Source organism: Vombatus ursinus, unplaced genomic scaffold (assembly GCF_900497805.2).
Source record: "Vombatus ursinus unplaced genomic scaffold, bare-nosed wombat genome assembly UNPS02014812.1, whole genome shotgun sequence".
Lineage (NCBI taxonomy): Eukaryota > Metazoa > Chordata > Mammalia > Diprotodontia > Vombatidae > Vombatus > Vombatus ursinus.
In genome coordinates, this window is record NW_020954590.1 from 10,955,960 (window position 1) to 10,978,159 (window position 22,200).

The window sequence follows — 22,200 nt, forward strand, 5'->3', positions numbered from 1 at the left end:
TAATTTCCCTTTTATTTTTATATTTTTTGAGGAGAATCTTTTGTTGTTGAACACTACCTGGCACTTAGTGGGAGTTTCATAAATACTTATTATGAAATTGCTGACTTAACTACTACTGTCAAGGGCACCACCCTCCTGCCAATTACCCAGGCTTACAGTCTCAGGATCATCCTTGACTCCTTACTCTAACTCATTCCATTCTATATAACCAATCCGTTATCAGATCTTGTCACTTCTACCTTCATAACATATCTTTTATACATATCCTTCTCTCCATTCACACAACTGCAGCCCTACCTCAGGTCCTCATTATCTGTTACTTAGACTATTATAATAGCCTTCTAACTGATCTCCTGGATTCAAGTCTCACTCCAATTCATCCCCCAATCATATGAAATGTAATAATATCAAAATCTTAATAAAGTTCTAAGCTTTATTTCTATTATTCCTGGACTTTTCCTTTCTTCGGGGCCTTCCACAGCTGTCCAGTAACAAATATTTCTGAACTTTAACTACTCTATTGAGCCTGCGTAACTCTAATTTAAGGCTATGGTAAATACGATTGTTGTGTATGCATAGCTAGTCCTATTTCCTCCCCTAAAAATATTTAATAAGACATATCACACTCTTTCCTTATAACTAGAATGTTCACAAGTATTTGTCCTTCCTTGCTCCTTCCAAGGATGTCTTAGACATCCCACCTCTATTGTTGCTCAGCCTTATTATAATACAATTGAAAGATATCTGGGTCAGGTGAGCAAGCAACAACATAGAAGATAAGACATATTTTCTGATCCCCATGACCTCTTAAAACTCTCCAAAAGAGAAATTATGCTCCAAAGACAAAGAAACTTCAGCTGTCTCCATGGTCTAGGACAACCAGAATCCAAAAGAAGTTTTTAAAAAAAATCCCAAAACCCATGAATTAATGCCCACTGATGCGATTCAACACCCTTTACCACTTCCCAACCTACTAGCAGTAAGGCTGCTCTAGCAGACCTAAGGATAAAACACAGGTTTACTACAAAAATCCAACTCCTTTCCTGTCCCTACTCCCACTTTCCAGTGCCATGGAGATCCTGGCTTCAGGCTACAGAAATTGTCCCTGGTTGCAACAAATAGCCATGCAGCCATAGCCTTTTGGGAGCAAAAATCTGCTGAGGGCCACAACTCCATATCACCAAAGCTGAAAAGCTTTGAATAGCAGTGCTAGAATTGATAACTCTGTGGCACCAACAGAAATGGTACCATGGCAGACAATCCCTTAGCACCAGGACTGCAAAAACAGGCACTATTTGTGCTGGGCCACAGAACTAAGGAACAGAGGGAATAGAACAGGACAGGATGGGGGGGAGTGCTATACAGCACTTCATTAAGCCTGAGAGAAAGAGCACAGCATCTAGCTGGAACCAGTTCTGACCACCCAAAAGTTACTTGGGGCAGAGACCTAAACTGGTGAACTATGAATTACCTAGAGTAGGAGGAGGCTGAGATGCTTTGAGATCCAACCCCCAAAGAAACTGCAATCAGAGGAGAGGGAGTCAAAAAGTGAGCAATAGAGAAAATAAGGGGTGGGGGACTGAAATGACCAAAATTTCAAGAAAAATAAAACTCAAAGATCTGACACATAAACAGATAAATCAATAGAGGTAAATCTATCTAGATCTAAAGAACAAGTTCAGGCACCTATGAATAAATACAGCAAAACAAAATAAAAAGATTCAATGTTTGATGAGACAGAGGTCCCTATAGAATTTGAGGAGAACATGGAGCCACACCATGCTGTTCCTGAGTGGTTCAAAAGAGAAATGAGAATTATGAAAGGTGAAATTATGGTCTGTACAGCAAAAATAAAGAAGAGAATAGAAAAAACTATAGTCTGCAATGGCAAACCTCACCAAAAAAAAAAAAACAAAAGAGATACAATAGATTAAAATGCAAATACACAGAAGTGAAGGACAATTCAGAAGAAGGAAGCAAAAAAACAATAATATTAAAAGAAAATATGCTTCCTATGAAAGCAGAGAATACTGATCTCAAAGACAGGACAACCTAAGGACCAAAGGTGTCCCAGAAGAACATGACAGGGCAAAAAACCTTAACACAATAATAGAAGAGAAGTGCCCAGACCTCTTGAATATAGAAAATGAAATTTCAATTGAAAGAATTCACAGATTGCCTCCAGAAAAAAAAAATCAAGGCTATAAGCTCCAAGACACATAGTGATCAAATTTAATAATTCAGTTCTGAAACAACAAATTCTAAAATCATTCAGGAGAAAGTCTTTCAAATACAAAGGAAAAGACAAAAATGAAAAATGCAAGACTATTCTGTAGCTATGAGAAAACATAGGAGGGAATGGCATAATGTGTTCTAAAAGGCAACGGAGCTCAGGAAGTAGCCCAGGGTGACCTACTCTGCAAATCTAAGTTTAACCACAGATGAGAAAAGATTGGTATTAAATGATAAGGAAGAGTTTGAAATATTTTTAGAAGGAAAAACAGAACGGAAGAGATTGTTTGCTTCTCAAACACACCAACAATAGAAATGCAGGAGTGAATAAATGTAGTAAAGGGCGGCAACAGCCACAGAATAACAAGAGTAAGACCAGTAAAAGACGTCTTAAATGTACTCAAAAAGAAAGGAATGAAGACAGAAATCTGAGATAGCAGTGAAGAGGCAGACAGAGGGCATCGTGGACAGAACATAGTGACATCATGCCTACAGATAAACCAATGTTTTGCTTTGTTTTGTTTTGTGGGACCACATTACAAATGAGAGTGGAGGGGAGCAGAGGGATAGAGAAAAGTTTGTGATGTGCTGGGATCAAATCAAGGGCTAGTAATGAAAAGGTTATCTCTTAGGTGATCTTAGAAAGAAAAGAGCCTACAGGAGAGTGAGTGAGGAAGAAGGGTAAAGATTTAAAAAGAGGAGGAAAGGAAGGAAGCCTTATTTTGGTGGTGAAATGGGGTTCTACTGATGAATGCTCTTATGGGTCAAGAGAGATGATTACCTTACTCAGGGTGTAATCTAGGAGATTTGGTACTTGAAAAGTCTACTTGTTCTACATTGAGGGAAATGTGTCGTGGGGAAGGGAAGGAGAGAAGGTTACCAGGGAGAGATTGATATAGAACAGTGATAAGATGCATGATCACAAATGTGGTTGAAGAGGGGCCCTCCCATAAAACAGTGTTCTCTTTGACACCTGAAATAATTAAACATTGTTCTGGAAGTGAAACACAATGGAAAATGAGAATCCATGGGGCAAGCCCTACAAAGTAGTAGCAGAAAGCATCTAGAGGGTAGAGCCTAGAATGGATATCTTGGAAACTTGGAAGCTTTAATTGGAAGAGAGAGAACAGATAATCATAGGGATCATGAATCAGAGAACAGGAGTCCAGATTAGAGAGAAAGAGAGGATCAATAATAGAGAGAAATACTTTTGGAAAGAGGCACAAAATTTTTAAGAGTTAATGAATAGGACTAGTTGAAGGAAAGGAGAAGAAAGGAGAATCTACTTGACTGAGAGGGGAAAAGTGGGAGGGGGGAAGAATTATATAAGTAGATAAAAGCAGAAGAAAAAAAGGAATTAATGACTAAAACTGCAAAGGGATAATGGTAACAAAATAGAGGAGGGGATTAGGAGTGAAAGAAAGACTGTAGCAATACAGCCTTTGGGGGGGGAAGATTGTACTAAAGTGATTGGAAGAAGATGATAGTGTATTTACAAAAAAAAGGGAGGAAAAGCATAACTTGAGAGAAAACAATAGTAGATACAATGGAGGAAAATAGAAACCTAAATTTTATAATTTGAAATGTGAATGTATTAAACAATCCAATAAAATGAAGAAGTGACAATATTAGATAAGAAAAACCCTTGCTGCTTACAAGAAATACATTTAAAAAACAAAGACACACAAAATAAAACTGAAGGATGGGGGAGGGAAATGTATTATTTATCAAGTGAATCCAAAAGAGCAAGAGTTGCAGTCATGCTATGTGACAGCAAAAACAAACATTAAAAAATAAAAGGGGATAATACAATTGATAGGTATTATCATAGTTTGGCACATACCAAACTCAATCTAGAGATCCAAGATTTCCCTGCTGTCTTGGCAATAGTACTAATGTGATTGTGAATGAGTATCATATCGTTCTATGACTCTCTGAATGATGTCTACACTGATTCTACATTTCAATCCTGACTTTGCAGCCTGCTCTTCCACAGCCTCAACAGCAACTTTCAAGCCCTGGAAACCATTAGAGAAATTTCAACCCTACCCCAGCCCCCAGATTGAAGACTGCCTCTCCCAGAGTACTATTTTAGGAAAAGTCTCAGGAACGCTTAACTTCACTCCTTCCTCTTGGGCCATTCCCTCCATTGCCTCTTTACCATGGACTTCACCAGAGCCCCTATCTTTCCTTTCTGCCCCACTCCAGTTCTCAAAACACAAACAATGATTAAGACTAACTCCGCCATTGTTCTTGCATGCAGTGGATCAGTCAGTATACTCCCTATGGCTTCACTCACCAACCCTGTACCTTTCTGGGCCCAAGACCCTGTCCCTGGCCACAACTTTACATTGCATATTGTTTGTCCTATTAAAATGTTTGGTCTTTGAGGGCAATAACTATCTACTTTTTGTATATGTTTTCCCAGTGTTTAGCATAATATTTAGCACATAAAAAGCATTTGATGTGTTTTTTCATTCATCCATTCATTTCTATAGCCTTCTTGTTGCCATATTTCTTCTCTAGGTGTTCAATAAATCCTATGTCTTAGTCCAAAGGTTCAAGGATACCCATGCCTCTTCTCCAGTTTCTCCTTCTGAATTCTTGAGATAAACTGTTAACAATACATTCTTAAAATAGAGATAGCAAAATTACTGAAAATACTATTAAGGAGTCATCTCTTATAACTTCTGAGAGCCTGAACCAGTGTGTACTCTGGCCTGTTTAATCTCTCCGCTACCATACCAATTTCCTCATTCTATAGTGATAGGAGGGAAGCAGTATATTCTCCAGGAATAAGATGTTCCTTCCATCTTCACCAATGTGAGATTTAAGAACATGTAAAGACTCATGATAGAATAATAATCACACATATGTATATAAAGCTTTAAAATTTAAAAAGCATTTTTCTCTGCCTCTGATATAGATAACACAAGTATTGCTGCTGAGGGGCAGCTAGGTGGCATAATGGATAATGTGTCAGGCTTGGAGTCAGGAAGACTCCTCTTCCTGAGTTCAAATCTGACCTCAGACATTTATTAGATGTATTACTCTGGGCAAGTCACTTAACCTTGTTTGCCTCAGTTTCTTCATCTGTAAAATGAGCTGCAGAAGGAAATGGCAAACCACTCCAAGAAAACCCTAAATGGGGGTCACGAAGTCAGACACAACTGAAATAACTCAACAACCACAACAATATTGTTGGCCCCACTTTATAGATGAAAAACTGTCTCAAAGAGGTTAAACGATTTGTGTTTAGTTACACATCTAGTAAGTATCAAAGTTGGAACTCAAAGGAAGGGGAGAAGGGAATAAGTATTTATATAGTACTTCCTACACTCCTACACTGTGCTAAACACATTTTGCAAACATTATCTCATTTAATCCTCATAACAGCTCTGGGAGGTAGGAGCTATTATTCCTATTTTCCAGTTTAGGAAACTGAGGTATACAGAGGTTAAGTGACTTGCCCAGGGTCACACAGATAGTAAATATATGTGACTAGATTTGAACTCCAGGTTATTACAATGTGCTAGGCATGAGGCAATGAGGGCCTGTACCAAAGTGGTGGCAGAGGAGACGAGATATTTTAGAGAGATGTTGCAAAGGTGAAATTGATGGGCTTTGGCAACAGGCTGTATTTGGGGGGTGAGAGATAATGAGGAGTCAAGGATGGCACCTAACCTGTGAGTCTGGCGATTTGGGAAGGTGCGTCGCCCTTGACAGTAATAAGAAAGTTTGGGGGCAGCTAGGTGGCACAGTGGATAGAGCCTCAGCCCTGGAGGTGGGAGGACCTGAGTTCAAATCTGGCCTCAGACCAAACACTTGACACTTACTGGCTGTGTGACCCTGGGCAAGTCACTTAACCCCAATTGCCTAAAAATAAAAAGAAAAATTTTTGAAAAAAAGAAAGTTTGGAAGTTGGAAATTTTGGGAAGAAAGATAAGGAGTTCAATTTTTAACATGTTGAGTTTAAGATGTCTACTGGACATCTAGTTTGATGCCTGAAAGGCAGTTGGAGATGTGAGACTAAAGGTCAGCAGAGAGGTTAGAGTAGATTATGTAGAATTGAGAATTATACAATTAGTAGAATTACTCCCTACAAGATATCTATGGGCATTAGAGGGCATAACCTGAATAAACACAGAAGACAGTTGAATCCTAAAAACCTAGAGAGAAAAAAGGGTCAAAGAGAAAAGGTTGATCAACACCGTCAAAGGCTGCAGAAAGGTCAAGAGGGTGAGGATTGAGAAGAATGAGTTTCATGATGTCTCATGCAATTTCTCAAATATAAGTCATGATTGATCATAAGCTTATATTCACTCAGAAATGAGAAGTTAAGTATGATTGGAGGTAATGAACCTGAGTTATTAGGGGGATGGTGATGTCCTTAATGGAATTAGGAATTTGGGAAGAGTGAAGGTTTTTTTAAGGAAAGATAATTACTTCAGTTTATGACATGTTGAGTTTGAGATGAATATAGAGGATCTTTTTGAAATTTTTAGGTGGCCATTGATGATATGTGACTAGCTCAGGAGATTCAAATTGGATTTATAAATTTGGGTGTCATCCACATAGAAATGATGATTGAGCCAGTGGAACTGGTGAGATGACTGAGAGATTGGAAAGAGAGAAAAGAAGAGGGCTCAGTACATAGTCTTAGGAAATACCAAAGATAGGAGACAGGACCAAGGGAATGACCCAGAAAAGGAGACTTAGAGGAGCTGGTCAAATAGGTAGGAGAACCAAGAATGAGTAGTATCATGAAAACTAAGCTAGGAAAGAATATTTAGGAGAATAGTATAGCTGACTGTCAAGTGTTTAGTTCAATGGGGCTTTCTCTTTATCCTTTTTGTATTTCAAATATCACCTGGACTTTTGTTCTAACCATTTACTGATTTGACTGTAAACAGATAGCTACTTAATTCTAAAATGACTCCCATATTGGTTTTTAAAAAATCATATATTTTAGTCATATATTTCCTTCCTTCTATAATATCATCACTTGAAAAATTACGCCATTATAGATCTAGAGATGTAAGAGATCTCAAAATCTTTTAAGACCAATACTCCTTAATTTCCTCAGATGAGGAAACTAAGACCCAAGAAGTTTAAGTGACTTGCATAAAGTTGCATAGGTAGTAATCATCAGAGTTAGGATCTGAAACTAAGTCAACTAGCATAAGGGCCATTGTTCTTTCTACTATTCCATGCTATCTCCCATTTTATATGATATGGACCAATATGAATTGATGAATGTGGCTGAGTCAGGAAGGGTAATGGCACACCCCATCCCTCACCTTGTTAGCATAGGGAACGGTGTGGAGAATGCATTCAATTTTGGAACTAACTTGTGGTTTTATTATATATTTTCAAAATAAAAAGCTGTAGAGAGTTGCAGTTTCATATACAATTCTCTTTTTCTGTTCTTTGTATATTAAAATATTTGCATTTATTAGTGTTTTTCAGTATAGAATAAGAAAAAAAAATTTTTAAACATTTTAAAAAATAAAACATTTAAAAATGAACCTTAGTTCATTTACTCCATTTTGTGATTCCTGCTAAAGAAGGTAGTATTTCTTTTAAATAATCATTATCACAGGATATTCTCATACGCATGGCACCATAAGCTACTTGTATCAGTCAGTTGTGGACATATGACCAAGTTTCTTCCAACCATAGAAGGCTGGAGTAGGAAAGAAACATAGAGTAAGCTAGACTAAACCTCTCATATTATGGAAAAAATGAAATTAAAGTATAGAAAAATAAATAAACTTCCAACACATTACTCAACAAGTTTGGATCAGAAAAATGACTGGAACCTAGGTCTCTTGGCTGCCATTTCAATGTTTTTCCACAATACCAGACCAAACAGTTCAACCTTGGAATCATACCTAGAGAGTCTTCTTCCAGCCATAATACCGCCCCATTCTCCTGTCTTAAAAGGCTTCAATGAACAAAAATTAAAAATGTTTATTTTAAGATTAAAGGGCTGTACCTGGCAAATAATGAAACATTTCTTTTAAGTTTAATTAATCAAGTCTGGGCAGTCGTTTTGTAGTTTGGTGATTAACTGTCTAAATTGTGTTAACAGGATATTGCAGAATAAAATGGCTAGAAAAGTTTTGGGGTGTTTGTGTGTGTGTGTGTGTGTGTGTGTGTGTGTGTGTGTGTGTGCGTGCTTTCTCTTTATTTTTTTTCATGTCTCCTTGTGGCTTCCTTAAATTTTTGGACATCTTATGAAAACTGGTCAAGTCTGCCAGAGGAGAAAGGCAATTAAAAATGTCAACAAGTTTAACATTTTTTTTGTTCAAATAAATGGAGACAAACTAAAAACCATGCCTGATTATAGGGATATAAAAATGCCACAATGTCCACATTTTTATCCTATCTTTGGTAGTAGTACTCAGTACCAGGATCTCCTCTGTCTAATGAACGTGAGATTACAAAGATCCTTTGACTCCTCTCAGCATAACATTGTCTTTCATATCTCAAACTATTTCTCTCTCTCTCTCTCTCTCTCTCTCTCTCTCTCTCTCTCTCTCACACACACACACACACACACACACACACTCCCTCATAAAGAATATGCTGCCCAATTTTTTTTGGTCACTTAAAAAAAATGCTACCAGTTTGAATCATGGGTCCTGTTGTGGGGACCAAGTTAATTAAAAACCTGATGTATACATACAGCTGATCCTACTCACCCTAATGAAGAACATTAATTCTAGAACATGTGTGGCTGTACTCACATTGCTACAAATTACTAGATTTTTTCCTTTATCTGATTCCAAGAAAGTCTCCCCCGGTTAGTTAGGAAAAAAGAAAATATGACGCCTTAGTTCTAGGCAGCATAAATTATACACATCAATCAGAGGAAGCTTAAATTAAAATACACATTTGGCAAACAAATATGAATATGTTGATCTCATCTGTGAATCAAAATGATTTAGTACCAGGACTGACCCCCCACTGTTCGACATGAAGGTCACTGAGAACAGCTTCATTCTCATTGAGAAATGTTGTCATGTCTTTTAAAGACACAGTTTTATACATCCCCTAATGTTCATTTCAACTGGTAATCCCAATGTAGAGGGACTGATTTATTTTATAAAGAAAATACAGGACTCATTTTTATTTATGTAATCCAAAACAGATAGCTAAATTAAAATGTAAAAATAAAAAAATAAATATATATATACAAGTGGTTTATGGTTCTGGGCTGAGGATTTTCCAATGTGTTTATGATATTTTCCAATCTCACAGAACACTATTTGTGAAATGGAATGCTACACCTTTCAGATATTGAGTGATCATAAATCAGTCTGTTCTTATCACCCTCTGCATGCTTTCTTGCTGTAGAGATGATAGCTACTTGAGTGGATGCCCATTATGAGGCAAGCCCTTCATACTGATAATCTTGGGCCTCTAAGATTGTCATCCCTTACAAATATCTGAGGTAAACAGAGAGATTGGGAAAGGCAGTGATCTTCCTGGAACTTAAGTAGGTGTCTTCCTAGTTTATGGCACTTTGATTTAGGTAATCCAAATTGTTTTCACATTGCATTTTCCTGCAAAGGTTTCATTCCCCAAACTGGAAGCTGCTACAATGACTCTGCCCATAGTAAAATAATTTGAAAGCAGTTTCTTGACTGAGCTGAGATCCCATGTAAGAGTAGTAGCTAAGTCAGTAGGAGAAAAGATCAACCACTGTCCAGGTCAGAACCATTTCCAGCAATGGCTAGAGGTGAGGGTAAATGGGGTAAGGAGCAAGGGACAATGAGAAGAAAAAGAGAAATGGGGCAAAATTCAAAGCAACTTAGTTTTCCACTTGTTCAGAAGCTGTCATAAAAGGGTAAATTGAGGAAAAGGTTAAAACTAGAGGTAGAATGAGAGACCATTCTTTCATCTCAGGAAATAGAGAAGAGAATCTTGTTAGTATAGCTACCAAACAGGTGAGTTTCTAGCTAGAGATTTGGGAGTGGAGATTAAAAGAATTGTTTGTTCCAGAGGCACCTTAAGGCCACCTGGATGGACAAGAAGTGTCATGGGAACATAGGAGCATAGATTTAGAGTTGGGAGTGGCCCTCAGCTGACTCCTGACTCTACTCCTATGGATTCCTCCTCCTATTGGTGAATTTTGCCCAAACCTTCATTCTGGGGACAGATCTCAGCCAGATTAGCCATCCCTGATTTTCCAGATTTAGCCACCATGTCTCAGCTGCTTCCTGACCATAAGCCCTTTCTTCCATTGGTGAGTTCTTTGAGGAACCTCCATTTTAATGGGCCTCAGACTGGTCATCCCACATTTTCCAGACTTAGACACCACACCCCACTCAGGTACTTTCTTCTCTCCACTTCTGCTTTTCAGCTCCCCCTTTATTTGTTGTGTTCCTCCGTTAGAATGTAAGTTCCCAGAGTACAGTGACTGTCTTTCTATCTGCTCATGTTTATAACCCCAGTGCTCAGAATAGTACCTGGTACATAGTAAGTGGTCAATAAATGTTTGTTGACTGACTTACCCGGGGCCACACCACTAGTTTCAGCAGTGGGATTTGAACCTAGGTTTTCCTGACTTCAAGTCCAGAACTCTACCTACTACACCATGCTGCCACTTACCATATCTCCACTTTTCAATGCTGTCCATGGTCAGACCTATATGAAGATGAAGAGAAACACTGTGGACTTCAGAAAAGGAAGGTAGTAGGACTTAAAAGATTCTTGGGTAAAATGTGTAATATGGCTTGAAGAGAGTTAAAACAATCTTTGACAGAGGATCCACATTGACTGTTAAGACAACCAAGATGGATTGACTGGATTACAGTCTGTTCATTTGGTGCACAAAGGCATGGGCCTAAGACTGACTTGGGTACAATTTTGCCTTGGGCTAGTTAGGGAGTTGGTTAAATGTTCCTCTGATAAACTTTTTTTCCCTCAGAAAGAAACTGAAGATATATAGCTCTAAGAGAATAAGCAGAATTATCATTCATCCACTGTGGTACCTTCCTTGGGACATGACCTGTAGAAGCAGTTTTCTAGCAACCCTTACAAAGCCTACCCCACACCAAAGCAATTTCTTTGAGGCCCTTCTTTTAGTGGGCACACACCCAATAGTGCATATGCTGAGAGCATTTCCACATACAAATCTGATAGTTAAGCACACCATTACCCAATTTGCACATGCAAATGCATTAATTGTGTTCAACTGAGTGCTTGGGGAAATCTGGCATGTACCCAAAATGGAGGCCTTTTGAAAACATGGCCAATAAACCACATTTCCTTTTAGACTCAGTCATCAGTGGTTCCTTGCCTCTATCCATATCATAGCATGTAATTGTGTCATATTCTGGGAAAATTGTGTGTGTAGTGTACTTCTTGCTAAACTCTCAATCTTCTATCTGTATGGGATAGGGTCATGTTTTTAGTTTGTTTCCTTTTTCTTCAATTAATTGGACATCAATGTCATTTTCTTTGTAGTAATTCACTATTCCAGTTCTTGGTTTTAAAAATCATCTCCAATTAAACAAGTTCAGATTATCTCATTTTATCATATTCTCATCTAGAACTTGAAATGTGAATGATTATGAATTATTGTAACAAGTGATTTGTGCTTTTGAAAAGACTAATATTACTGTTTATATCTACATGCATATTAGTTTACTCCAAGAGTCATTTGATTATATTAATTACCTGTGACTCTCCACAATAGCCATTAACTATTTTCTATCTTTATTTCTCCATTAGGATAATGTTGGGACCACATGAATACTCAGCCAAGAAAATATAGGCTATGTTGTAGAAGAAATGTAATATTTACTATAAACATACTTTAAAGATTAGGTGGTGTCTAGGAATCTGTCCTACTTCAATATTCTGTTTGGGGGCAATAGAGTAGAGAAGAATCATAAAAAGTGAGGGCATGAGGCAATTTTGTAAGTAAGGAAGAATAGTGATTGACTCTGATACTTCCTTTTAGAGGGGACCTTGAGCAAGTCACTTGAATTGGTAGTAGATACAAAAAAAAAGGGATTTTTGTGGTCTGACATAATGGATTAGTTTGGTTTTTTTTAATAGTATGCTGGAAGTATTGGAGAATATGCAAATCAATAAATCACTCAGTAATCACTTATTAAGTACCTACTACATTCTAGGAACTGTATTAGGTGCTGGGAACTCAAATACAAAGAATGAAGCTATCCCTACTCTCAAGGCAGGGTATACAAATAGACATTTATACAAACAAGGAGGGAGTTGGAGTTTGGGGGAAAGGGGATGACACTTGAACCTCACTCTCATCTGAGCAGGCCAAAAGAAGAAGAAAGGAGAGGGAGAGAACGAAAGAGAGAGACAGAGAGACAGAGAGACAGAGAGAGAAAGAGAGAGAATGTTTGGTACAGTTCACTCAGCAGGAAAATAAGAAGTAAAGAGGAGAAAGGGGAAGGAGGAATTAGAGGGAGATAGATTTGGGGAGATATTAGTTCTAGGAAAAGCAAACTCTAAGGATGTACAAAAATATTTATAGCTATTTTTAAAGTGTCAATGAATGGTCATCTGAGGTGACCAAAAATTGGGAAATGGATGAACAATATATGGTATATAAATGTGATTGAATACTATTGTACTGAACTCTTATCAGCATAATGACCAACTCTAATTCCAGACGACTAATGATGAAATGTGCTACCTACCTTTTGATGCCAAGATGAAGGACTCAGAATGCAGATTGAGACGAATATTTATTTTAGATATGGTTGGACCTGTTTGTAATGGGTTTTGTTTTTCTTAGTCCTCAGTTGAGGAGAGAGGGTTGGAGTGGGAGGGCAATAAGATAGATTTTGGCTGACTAAAATAAATTAAATCTTTGTTTGTTTGTTTTTAAAAAAAATTGATGGGGCAGCTAGGTGGTGCAGTGGATAGAGCACTGACCCTAGATTCAGAAGGACCTGAGTTCAAATCCAGCCTCAGACATATAACACTTACTTAGCTGTGTGACCCTTTGCCTAGCCAAAAAAACAAAGAAATTGACAAGTTTATTTTAGTCCAGGTAATGTTATTTCATAAAATGTTCTCTCTACCTGGGGGTTGAATACTGGGTATAATTCCAGATCCGGGTGATTCATGCAGGTCTGGAGAGGCTATAATGGTCCCTGGTCTCTAGCTACTACATTTGTGGTCTCTACCACAACATTTTTTAACCTCTCTGGGTTGTTATAGTAGTCATTAATATTAATAGGAGCTATGGTGAATGAGAAAGCTGGGCGAAGGGTTGGGGGACTTTGCTTCAGTTTTTTCACCTATAAAATGAGGGAGCTGGACTAGATGAGCCCTAATATCTCTTCTAGCTCCACAGATGATTGTCAGCCTTACTTTGAGATAGACAGTCAGTCATATCAGCCTCATAAAATTCACATCTTCTAAAATTATAAAGGTCCAAGGAGTCTTCTTAATAGATCACAGAAAAGGGATTAATGTATATAAAACTTTACAATTATTTAAAACTGAGCAGAAAGCTGTTACCAACAGCAAAATAAATAACCTTAGTTTTTTTGTCTTGAACTTATACTATTTCTGTATGAATTAATTAAACCTGAATTGGCATAAATTAGAACCACAGAGTTTCTAGGGTAAATAACTAATTCACCATGTGTGCTGTTAATATTGGTAACTATTATAATAACACTGACCACTGGGATAACCTTAAACAACACATTAGCCAACTAAATAATTACCATATAGCTTCACAGAGTTAAGACCTTTGTGATATAATCATGTCAGGACACAGATATAAAGTTAAAAACATTCGATAAAACTGAAGAAAGATATGGAAATAGTTATGAATATATGTTAAAGGCATATTGTCATGTGTGTACATATGCATTTGTATACATATTTATGGCTGTATTTCAGTAAAAAATGGTTTCCTTTATAATTCTACATATTTTATTTTAACTCATTTAAAAAATATTGTGATAGTGGGGCCATAGATTTCTTAAAGGGTCTAGACTGCTAAAGAAGTATGTGATGATAATGTAAAAAAAAAAAAAATTAGAACCCCTGCTCCAAAGAGAAGGGACTTATATTGTGTCTTATAGTACAATTACTCCAGTCTATGTCTGACAAGGACGGATAGATGATAGCCTCTGTTTTCTGCATGGAAAACAAAATATCTCCATTTTCTCATTGGGGAAAGGAAGGAGAATTATGAATAGAAATAACAATGCTAGATTTTCCCCAATTTTACAAATATGAACACGGTTCCAGATTTCTGAGTTAAGGGACCAAATAGATGAAGTACTAGACACTTTTCCCTGCCCCCACAAACTGTAAAAACAAAATAAGACAAAAACCAAAGAGGAATTAGACGCTACAGGCAGAACAATCATAGATAAATCCCACAGGACAAAAAAAAAACCCAAAATGATCAACAATGTAACAGCCTTAGGCATTATCAGTAGAGAATGCTAGTCCCTAGCCTTTCACTTGGTATCTCTCCTCTACTAGCCCTCACACTATGTAAGGGTATACAAGCACAATTGCAAATTTATTCAGGATGCCTGCAGGGATTTCCTTACTATAAATGTTCTTCTGTGTCACTCGACCTCTGTCCTTCCCCCACCATCCTGTTACAAAGAGCAGCATACAGGGATTCTGCCAAATCACATAAGGAGAGGGGGATATGGGGCAGAAGAGTGTGCTTACCTATGCCCAGTGGCCTATAGGTCAGGAAACCTTAAGGTGGCAGAAACTCTGCCAAGAACACCCACTCTGTTTTTCCCAACCCTGCAAAAACAAAATAAAATAAAACCAGCAGATACTGATTCAGGCCAGTCAGAGAACTTGGGCAGAGGACCAGCTTGTGTGACTGTATTTGGCTAGAAGGAAAGATTTCTCCAAATCTGGAGGTGTGGGGGTAGGGTCATTCCTGTCCCCCAGAAGCTTCTTGAGGAAGGTACTTATGTTGGTGAAAAGTAAATTCCCCTGGTGAGAAGAGGTTGTGATAACATTTTGGTCCAGCCCTGGGGGCATATCCTCTATTAAAAGGGAAGGAGTCAGAAAGTGAGTAACAAGGTTTCATAATGAAAAAAAGACTAAAACCACAAAAGATTTCCAAGAGTTAGAAAATTCAGTTGAAAACCTAGAACAGAAACAGATAAATCAACATGAAAGTATTGACGTTAGAAGTCTGAGTATCAACACACCCAAAATATTACAAACTTCTCTAAATAAATAGTTGCAAGGCAAAAGAAATTGACCAACATTTGGTTAAACACTTGGGGACAATGGATTCCTAACAAAGCATGGTGTTCCAACAAGATATCCAGATGGTTCAAAATAGAAATAAGAATCTTGAGAGAAGTTAGAAAGGAATAAAAGGCAAAATGTATGACTTGCAGGAAAAATAATTAGCAAAATAGAATACCTTGAATCCATGGTGCCAAATCTTTAGAGATAGTCAATAAGCATTTATTAAGCACTTATTATGTGCCATGCACTCTGCTAAGCACTGGGAATTCAAATAAGAGCAGAAAGAAAGACAACCGCTAGGTGGCGCAGTGGATAGAGCACCGGCCCTGAAGTCAGGAGGACCTGAGTTCAAATACGGCCTCAGACCAAACACTTGACACTTACTAGGTGTGTGACTCTGGGCAAGTCACTTAACCCCAACTGTCTAAGCAAAAAAAAGAAAGACAACCCCTACCTTAAAGTATCTTATATTCCAATGAAGGAAGATAGCACATAAAAGAAAGGTCAAAGGGGGTGGGGAAGATTTCAACCTGAGCCCATGGTAAGTCCAGAGAACTAATTGCTAGATTGTCTTACTGAAATGAGATCCCAACATAGATTATGTAACAAATTTGTAGCGGACCCAATCAGCATGGTATCATGATTTTCTCTAGCTCTAATCAGCAGCATGTAAATAAGAGCAATGACAGATGGTGGAAGTAACCCAAGGTTGAGAACTAACAAGGCACAATCCACCACAGAAGAAGGGGACAAGTGAATCAAATGGAGAGAAGAGTGTAGAACTGAACTGTTCCAAGAAGTAAAAATAAGGAAGGAAGGAAAGTGTAACCAATGTAGGGATGATAGGCTGGGAAATAAATAAAGAATGGAAATATTAAAGGTCATAGGTGAAGATGAATAACAGGATCAATGGGTCACAGGGCAGAGAGAAAGATGGAATGACAAAAATCAGCAAAGTTTTAGGCTAAAAAACAAACCCACAAAAATCAACAGCATTTCCATGCAATGACAACAAAAAATTCAAGAGGCAATAATAGAAAGGGAAATCTTATTCAAAATAATTTCAAAATGTATAAAATATTTGATAGTCAATCAAACAAGGCATACCCAATATTTGTACAGAATCAATTAAAATGCCCATTAAAGAAATAAATAGCAACTCAAACACTGGGAGGAATATTCAGTGCTCTTGACTGGGCTGTGCCTTTCTAATAAAAATAATAACCAAAGTCGATTTATGTGTTTAATGCTAACTCTCCAAGACATTCTTTTCAGAGTTACAGAAAATAATAACACAATTTATTTGTAGAAACAGAAGGATTAGAACAGGGGTTCTCAACCTGGGGCCCATGAATGCTCAAGAAGTCTGTGGATAAATTTTAGAGGGTTTGTAGAATTCAGTAAGAGGAGGAAATCACATTTATTTTCATTAACTTTTGAAATCTTAGGAATTTTATGTTCTGTATTTAAAAACATTATTCTGAGAATAAGTCCATAGGCTGCACCAGATTGTTAAAGGGATTTGTCACACAAAAAGTTTAAGAACTCCTGATCTAGAAAATCAAGCAAGATATTTAGCATCTCTGGGCTTCGGTTTCTTCATCTATAAAATGAGAGAATTGGAATAGATGACCTCCAAGTTTCTCTCCCGGTTCTAGATCTATGCTCTTATGATCTTACAGTATGATCTATGAAATATTATTCTGGTTCTAATTTTGAATAACAAGAATGATCTGAGGCAGTACAGAGCAGAGAATAGAATGTTGAGTTTGGAGCCAAGAAGAATGGGAGTTCAGATCCTGCCTCTGAACACTTACTTAGCTGTGTGACCTTGAGCAAATCACTTAATCCAAGTCTTACTTTTCTCACTTCCAAGATGAGAGAAGTGGACTACATTACCCCCTAAGGACTTAGCTAGATCTAAATTGGTAATCCTATTATTTCATGGGCTAAAATGATATAAGGGGAAGATTTTTGAGAATGAAATGAGAAATTCCTGACTTCATCTCTTTGCTTTAAAATAAAAAGCAGAATGGATTTTGGCTTGTGCTCACTAGTTGTGGCTAAATGGAGATTGCCTTAAAAAGCTAAATGAAATGAATAGTCCTGCAAAGGAAAGAAAAAGGAATCATTCATGAGTCCCCAGAAACCAGCAAAAAGCATCAGAGCTGTTGTTCTCAGTAATAAACGTGATGGCTTTGTTAAAATCCCCTGTATGAGAAGCTTACTATGGCTTTGGTGTCCCTACAAGGAAAATTAAAATCTGAACACACCACATTGGGACCAATTTGTTCTAAGGAAGTCAATTATTAATATAGTATTTAGGATTTAATGAACTATGCCTATGTGTATAGTATGCAGGAAGCAGAGCTTAGCAATATCTGAGAACAGGTGTCCATGTAAGCTTGGCCCGTATGTTTACCAGCTGATTAGCAACCATTAAAATAATAATCATCTATTAAAAATTACTTTGTCTTGAACTGAAGTGGGAATCCATGCTGCATTAGAACCTCCTTTGGAAAACTCACTATTTCCTTGACTTCTTTTACTTTTTCAACTGGGGATAGGGAGGGAAAAGGAGGATCCATACAGACTTGTGTATTATTTCATTGGTGCAGAGAACTCTTTCTCTTCTGTAATGTAATCTTCAAAAGTTTCCTGAGACACTGACCACTCTTCATATAAGTAGTATATGTAAAAAGGGAAACTTGAATTCAGTCTTCCTGACTTCAAGGGTAATTCTAGTCACCAGACCACACTGCCTTCCATGCCCTCTTAGTGTGGAAGTTCTGCTTTATGGAAATTCTTTGATGGAAGGGACTGCTTCAGTAATTTTGCCTTTCTTTGTATTCCCAGTACTTAGTATGATACCTGACACATAGTAAGCATTTAATAAAGGATCGTTGATTGATTGATTGATGCCATTATAGGAGAGAAATAACTAGGATCAAGTTTGAAACCAAAAAGTCCATTTGCCCCTCATTTCTCTCTTGATAACTCCTTCAAAAGCTCCTTCAAGGAATGTTCCTGACATTTAGGGCCTCTCCCCTCCTCCTTGTTTCCCACCTTCCCTTCTGGTTTTCATAGGGAGACGCAAATAGACATGAACCCACACATTTACCCAGATACAGCTAGGTGGCACAGTAAATAGAGCAATGACTCTGAAGTCAAGAAGACTTGAGTTCAAATCCAGCCTCAGACGCTTGCTAGCTGTGTAACCCTGTGTCACTTACCTTCTGTCTGCCTCAGTTTTCTCATTTATAAAATGGGATAAAAATAGCACCCGCCTCCCAGAGTTATTGTGAAGATCAAATAAGATAATATTTGTAAAGAGTTTAGCGCAGTATGGTACATAGTAGGCACTAAAAAATGTTTCCTTTCTTCCCTTCCTTTTTGTTTCTTTGAAACTGATGAAGCAAACAAAAAAAAAATTACTGGAGACAGTACTGCTTTGTCCCTCATAAACTTGGGGAATCCATGGAATTCTCAGTTGCCCCGGGAAACACCAAACAATCTTTCTAGAAGTCATAATTTTTCCTATGAAACCAAAGAACTCATGGCTAATGTGGTTGGGGAATTATTACCACATTTGAGACCGACATTAGGCAAAACAGTGATGTAAACTTTGACTTTCCAAAGGTTCCCATTACATGTTTTTCGTTCCCATCTTGATGGCACCCTCTGTCAGCATTCTCAACTGCCCAATATCCTCATACTTTCTCCTCTCATTTCCCATAAAAACTGCTCTCAGGAAACGACTTGAAATTAACTCACAAAGATTTAAAAAAAAAAAGATAAAAAGCTTAACAAGAAAGAATTCTAATAGTGATTAAAACCTTAAGCTAAAGGAAAGCCCCAAAATTTTAATTTCAGGTATCACTTAGAATATAGGAGAAATGTTGGGAAGGAGAGGGGTTTCTTAGAATCCTTGAAATCATACCATACAAGCAGTCACCTGCTTCATTTACTCATAAGGTTATATATAACCATGGGTGGGTAAGTCACACAACTGGTAGGATCATAGATCTATAGCTGGAAGGCGCCTTAGAAATAAAGCTAGACCAATTGCCTCATTTTACAGATGAAAGACTGAGAGTCAGAGAAGATCAAAGAGATCAAACAAATTCATTATTCAAATTAAAGTACTCTGACTTTAGAACCAACTTGATGCAACTCCTTCCTGAACCTCAATATTTGTACTCCCGGTTTCACAGGGTTGCTAAGACACTTTAATGATATGGTGTACTCAAAGTACTTGCAAAACTTAAAAAGCCCTATATAAATAGAAACAATTGTTGCTGCTTCACCCCCATCTTAGTGGGAAAGCCTCTAGTTTATGCCCATTACATGCCCATTACCTAAATTGATGTCTCTTGGTTTTAGATAGCTATTACTTACCATATTAAAGAAAAGCTCGTTTATTCCTACATTTTGAATAGAAATGTGTAATTCTTTTTCAAAAGTTTTTTTTAACCCATCTGTTTATATGATAACAAGAATTTGTTGTTCTTGTTATGGTCTATTGTCTTAGTGGTTTTTCTGAAACTGAACCAATTTTTCTTTCCTGTTATAAATACCTGGCCACCATGTTTTTGTAGCATCTTTGCAAATATTTAATTTTTAATTATTACCCCAATATTCATTAGGGATATTGCTCCATAGTTTTCTTTCTCTGTTTTGACTCTGCATGGTTTAAGTATTAAATCTATATTTGTATCATAGAAGGAACTTGTTAGGATCCCTTCTGTTCAAATTTTTCCAGTGGTTCATGTAATATTGGAATTAATTGTTCTTTGAATATTTGATACTGTTCACTGTAAATCCATCTGGTCCTGGTTTTTTTTTTTCCTTTGGGAGTACATTTATGGCAAATTCAACTTCTTTCTTTCTTTTTGGAGATTGGGTTTTTTAAATTCTCTTTTTCTTGTTCTGTTAGTCTGCGTATTTTATGCTTTTGTAAGTATTCATTTATTTCCATCAATGCATTGAGCAACCACAATTCCAAAAGACCAATGAATAATAAAGCATGGTACCCACCTCCTGACAGAGAGGTAGGTAATGGACTCAATATTCAGAATGAGACATAGGAGATGGTTAACGTAGGAATTTGTTTTGCCTGAACATATGTATCTTTTTTCTTTTTTTAATGAGAAGGGGGAGAAAATAAATATTAATTAAAATGAAATAGAAAGTAAAAAGCAGATATTATTAAACAATCATGAGTAAGAAAGAATTCAACACAATAAACATTTATTAAAGGTCAGCTATCTTTTAGGCACTAAGTAAGGTCCAAGGGATACAAAAAGAAAACAACAATGACAGCAACATAAGTCCTTACCCTTAAAAAGCTTATATTTTACTGGAATTGTTTGTTAACAGGATTTATGTTTAACTAGTCAATTAAAGGAGAGGTGGGGACCCTAGAATTCAGGGAATGGAAGAAATGGTGAAAACCAAAAGATTTTTGATTCTGAGGCTTTCATAAGAAGGAGACACCCAATATCTATTCCAGAAGTAGGTTACCTTTTTAAATGTAGTATGTTTATTTAAAATAGCATTTTAGTTTTAATTTCAAAAATGGGACCAGAATGTTTTTGAGATTTCCTTAAAGTGGGCAGTTCCAGTTTTCAAATGAAGCCTCAACTTTTGAGTAAACTGACCAGGATTTCAAATAAAAGCATTAGCAAAGAGAGTGAAGGGTGATCCCAAGCAGAAAGACCTATAATATTTTATATATAAAATTGAATTCTAATTTTCTGGGTTTAAAAGAAAAGCAAAGACTAAAGGAGAAAGTCAAATAAAGTCTATTGAGAGGTTAATCCACTTATTCAGAAGACAACTGACTTATTTTCCCAGTTTTTCTTGGTTAGTCTGAAACTGTGTAACCTTACATGTCCTACTTGTGGATTTCTTCTGTGACTCATACCAAAAATCAAGTTATTTTCCTAATGTCATGGTAAATAGTTTTTCTGGAAAGAAATAAGGTTTTTTTTTTCACTTATCCTTTGCATACTTTGGTAAGTTAAGGTAGCTACAGAAAAGGAGACAAATAACAAAGATAATTAGATATTGTTATTGTCTAGTCCTTTCAGTTGTGTCCAACTCTCTGTGACCCCATTTGGGGTTTTCTTGGCAAAGGTACTAGAGTGGTTTGCCATTTGCTTCTCTAGTTCACTTTACAGGTGAGGAAACTGAGGCAGACAGGATTAAATGACTTCCCCAGTGTCACACAGCTAGTAAGTGTTTGAGATCAAATTGAACCCAAGTACTCCTGACTCTAGGACCAGTGCTCTATCCACTGCACTTCCTAGCTATTAATATATTCTGTACTCCTGTTATCCTTTTAAAAGTCTGAAAAAAAGTTTCTCTGATTAAATTGGAAGGAAAGACTGGCATTGGCTAACCAAAGATTAGTCACATCCCTGGAGGCCTTTAAAAGATTAAGCCTGCCAAACCTTAGGATCAGTTTAAAGAAGTTGAGGTGTGAGTCAAGAAGCAATTTGCTGGTTGACCTTGATCCAGATGGCAGAAAGAGGGGAGGAGAGGATTTTCTGCCTTTAACCTCTAACATTGGTCAAGGCATCCAGAGTGATGTAATGGAAAGAGCACTGGGTTTAGAGTCAGATGACTTGGGTTTGAATCCTAGCTCTGTTACTTACTACCTGTAGGACAATGTGCAAGTCACTTAATGTCTCTTCATATATAAAATGAAGGTGGTTTTTA